Raw genomic sequence first — 4,606 nt, 5'->3', positions numbered from 1 at the left:
TAGATGACAATGCTTTCCAAAAACTAATCTATATGGCGAAATCCCCAATGATGTTTTAAATGCAGTTCTATATGCCCATCATGCATCACTTAATCTTAAAGACCAATCTTTTCGATTTGGATTGACTGTTTTTTCCAAAATTTGTTTTATTTCTTTATTTGCAAGTTCAACCTGACCATTCGTTTGAGGGTGATATGGAGTAGAAACTTTATGTGTAATACCATATTTTCTTAACAACGAAGAAAATGATTTATTTATAAAATGATTTCCCCCATCACTGATTATAGCTCTAGGTATTCCAAATCGACTAAAAATATTTTCTTTCAAAAATTTTATCACAACTTTATGATCATTAGTTCTACATGCAATTGCTTCAATCCATTTTGAAACATAATCGATAGCCACTAAAATATAAGTGAATCCAAAGGATAATTGAAATGGACCCATAAAATCTACTCCCCAACTGTCAAATATTTCAATAATCATGATTGGATTTAAAGGCATCATGTTTCATTTTGAAATTGAACCCATTTTCTGACAATTTTCACAAGATTTGCAAAATGAATGTGTATCTTTGAATAAAGAAGGCCAATAAAATCCACATTGAAAGATTTTTGCAGCTGTTTTCTTTGACGAAAAATGACCTCCACATGCCTCAGAATGACAAAATTTAATGACACTAATTACCTCATTGTCGGGTATGCATCGTCGAAAAATTTGATCAGGACAATACTTAAACAAATAAGGATCATCCCAATAAAATTTTTTGACCTCTTTCAAGAATTTATTTTTATCTTGTGAACTCCAATGAGAAGGCATTTTATTTGTCACAAGAAAATTTACAATATTAGCAAACCAAGGCATAGTAGTAGCATAAAATAGTTGATCATCCGGAAAATTTTCATTTATTGGTATTTCATTTTGAGATGATTCAGAAATTATTCATGATAAATGATCGGCTACTACATTTTCTTTTCCTTTTTTATCTTTTATTACAAGATCAAATTCTTGTAACAACAAAATCCATCTTATTAATCTCGGCTTAGCATCTTGTTTATTTGATAAATATTTTATGGCAGAATGATCAGTATAAACAATAGTAGTAGAACCAATTAAATATGATTGAAATTTATCTAATGCAAACACTACTGAAAGTAATTCTTTTTCAGTTGTTGAATAATTGATTTGAGCACTATTTAAGGTTCTACTTGCATAATAGATCACATAAGGTTTACCTTCTTTTCTTTGTCATAACACGGCTCCTACAGTATAATCACTTGCATCACACATGAATTCAAATGGTAAAGACCAATCAGGAGGTTGTAAAATAGGTGATGTAGTTAAAAGATTAATTATTTTTTAAAAGCAGTTTCACATTCTTGAGTCCATTCAAATTGTGCATCTTTTGTTAAAAGATTTGAAATTGGTTTCGATATTATGCTAAAATTTTTTATAAATCTTCTATAAAATCCCGCATGACCCAAAAATGATCGAATTTCTTTGATCGTGTTTGGTGATGGTAGATTAGCAATAACATCAACCTTAGCTTTATCAACTTTAATTCCTTTTTCAGATATGACATGCCCTAACACAATTCCGGATTTAACCATGTAGTGACATTTTTCCCAATTTAAAACAAGATTTTTTTCTTCACATCTTTTTAAAACTTCTTCCAAATTTTTAAGACAGTTTTCAAATGAGTTTCCAAAAACAGTTATATCATCCATAAAAACTTCCACAAATTCTTCAATCATGTCACTAAAAATACTTAGCATGCATCTTTGAAAAGTAGTCGGGGCATTACATAAACCAAATGACATTCTTTTAAAAGCAAAATTTCTGAACGGACAAGTGAAAGTAGTTTTTTCTTGATCTTCTAATGATATTGGTATTTGATAATACCCCGAATACCCATCAACAAAACAATAATAAGGATTACCTGCCACTTTCTCTAAAATTTGATCTAAAAATGGTAACGGAAAGTGATCTTTTCTAGTTGCATTATTTAATTTTCTATAATCAATGCACATACGCCAACTAGATGGAATCCTAGCTTGTAATAATTCTCCCTTTTCATTTTTTATAACAGTGATGCCTGATTTTTTTTGTACTACTTGTGTTGGACTTACCCATTTACTATCCGAGATTGGGTAAATAATTCTGGCACCTAATAGTTTTAAAACTTCATTTTTAACAACTTCTTTCATGTGTGGATTTAATCTTCTTTGTGGTTGTTGATATGTTTTAGCATTTTTTTCCAAGTGAATTCTATGTATGCAGATTAAAGGATTTATACCTTTTATATCTTGCAAAGTCCATCCAATTGCATTTTTGTGTTTTTTAAGTAGTGTTATTAAATCTTCTTCTTGTTTTGGTAAGAGGGTAGAAGATATTACAATAGGATATGTTTGATTTTCACCAAAAAAAGCATATTTTAGTTCTATTGTTAAGGGTTTTAATTCAAGTTTTGGATGATCATTTTCTTTTACTTCTTCAAGTTCATTAATTTCTTCAAATAACTTTGATTTAAAAATATTTTTTGAATCAAAACTTTCCACTAAACAAACTTCAGATTGTTGATTTAAGTTTTCTTGGTGTATATTTTCTTCCACGATTGTTTCTATTGCATTATCATCTTCATCTTCATTAATACTTGGTTGTTTACATAAATTGAACACATTAAGTTCTAAAGTCATATTTCCAAAAGATAATTTCATTATTCCATTTCGACAATTTATTAAAGCATTTGAAGTTGCGAGAAATGGACGTCCCAATATTATTGGAATTTCATTATGCACTTCTATTGGTTGTGTATCCAAAACAATAAAATCCACAGGATATATGAATTTATCGACTTGAACTAACACATCTTCTACGATACCTCTAGGTATTTTGATTGACCTATCGGCTAGTAAAAGACTGATAGATGTAGGCTTTAAATCTCCCAACTTAAGTTTTTCATAAACTGAATAAGGAAGTAAATTCACACTTGCTCTCAAATCTAACAAAGCTTTTTTAATTTTATTTTTTCCAATAATACATGAAATTGTTGGACAACCGGGATCTTTATATTTCAAGGTAGAATTATTTTGAATAATAGAGCTTACTTGCTCCGTTAAGAATGCTTTCTTCTTTACATGCAATTGTCTTTTCACAGTACATAAATCTTTTAAAAACTTTGCATAAGAAGACACTTGTTTAATAGCATCTAATAATGGAATATTTATTTTCACTTGTTTAAAAACTTCATAAATATCAGAATCATTTTTTTGTTTTTTATTATTTACCAATGCATGAGGAAAAGGAACATGTTTATTTATTTTATCATCAATTTTCTTATTTTTAGGACTCAAAGCATTATCTTTCTCAAAAGTATCAGGATTTGAATCCTTACTCTTTGAGTTTAATTGATCTTTGTTTTTATCACTATATGGATCATTAACTATTTTACCACTTCTAAGAGTAATAACAGATTTTACTTGATCAAATTTATCTTGATTTTTAGGATTAGGTTGTGGTTGAGATGGAAATTTTCCTTTTTCATGAATATTAAGTGCAGATTCAAATTTTGCAAGAGTTTCTTTCAAATAATTCATAGATTGAATGTTTTGAATATTGATAGACTCTTGCTTTTGAATGTATGCATGAATTTCATCTTCAAAATGTTTTCTTGGAGGTGGGATATAAGGAGCATAACCTTGATGATTTTGGTTATTTTGAAAAGGTTGTTGTGAAGGTTGTGCATTATTATCGTTCCTCCAACTAAAATTGGGATGATTTCTCCAACCAGGATTATATGTTTGTGAAAAAGGATCTAATGTTGGTCTTTTAAAATTGTTAACATAATTGGCTTGTTCATGGAGACATTCTTTAAATGAAGGCAAAGTAGGACAATTTTTTGTAAGATGATCATGTGTGTCACATATATGACAAACAATTTCTTGAACACTTTTTAATTGATCACTCTTTTTCATTTCTAATGACTCGATTTTTCTTGCTAAAGATGCAAGTTTAGCTTGAACAACTACATCATCTTTAAGATGATAAATACCACCCCCATTTGTTGAATTATTGGTTTTACTTGGTGGTTCAATTGAGCCTATATTATCCCAATTTTGAGCATTTTCTGCTAATGACTCCAAATATTCCATAGCTTCATTTGGGTTTTTATCTTCAAAAGTTCCATTACACATGAATTCTATCATTTGCCTATCTTTAGGTATTAAACCTTCATAAAATTGAGAAACTATTCTCCATATTTCAAAACCATAATGTGGGCATGTATTAAGTAACTCTTTATATCTATCCCAACATTGATAAAATGTTTCCCCTTGTTTTTGAGAAAAAGTTGCAATTTGTCTTTTAAAAGAGTTTGTTCTATGGGAAGGAAAAAACTTTTTTAGAAATTGTTTTTGCATTTCTTCCCATGATCTTATTGAACTTGATCTCAAATTTTGCAGCCATGTTTTAGCTTTATCTTTTAAGGAAAAAGGGAAAAGCTTTAATCGAACAGTATCCATGCTACAATTTTGATCATTATAAGTGTTGCAAACCTCCTCAAATTCTCTTAAATGCAAATATGGATTTTCAGAATCTAGGCCATGAA

At 29.2% G+C, this 4,606-nt stretch overlaps 1 non-coding gene across 1 annotated transcript; it reads left to right on the top strand.

Moving 5' to 3' along the window:
- Positions 1-4,263: 4,263 nt before the first annotated feature.
- Positions 4,264-4,374, top strand: LOC140876992 (small nucleolar RNA R71). Its single transcript, XR_012149214.1, has one exon. It is a non-coding gene; the product is annotated as a small nucleolar RNA R71 (small nucleolar RNA).
- The last annotated feature ends 232 nt before the right edge of the window (positions 4,375-4,606 follow it).

Source organism: Henckelia pumila, chromosome 1, assembly GCF_033568475.1.
Source record: "Henckelia pumila isolate YLH828 chromosome 1, ASM3356847v2, whole genome shotgun sequence".
In the NCBI taxonomy this organism is placed as follows: domain Eukaryota; kingdom Viridiplantae; phylum Streptophyta; class Magnoliopsida; order Lamiales; family Gesneriaceae; genus Henckelia; species Henckelia pumila.
Note: the sequence above shows the minus strand (reverse complement) of the source record. Positions and strands in the feature narration are given on the sequence as shown.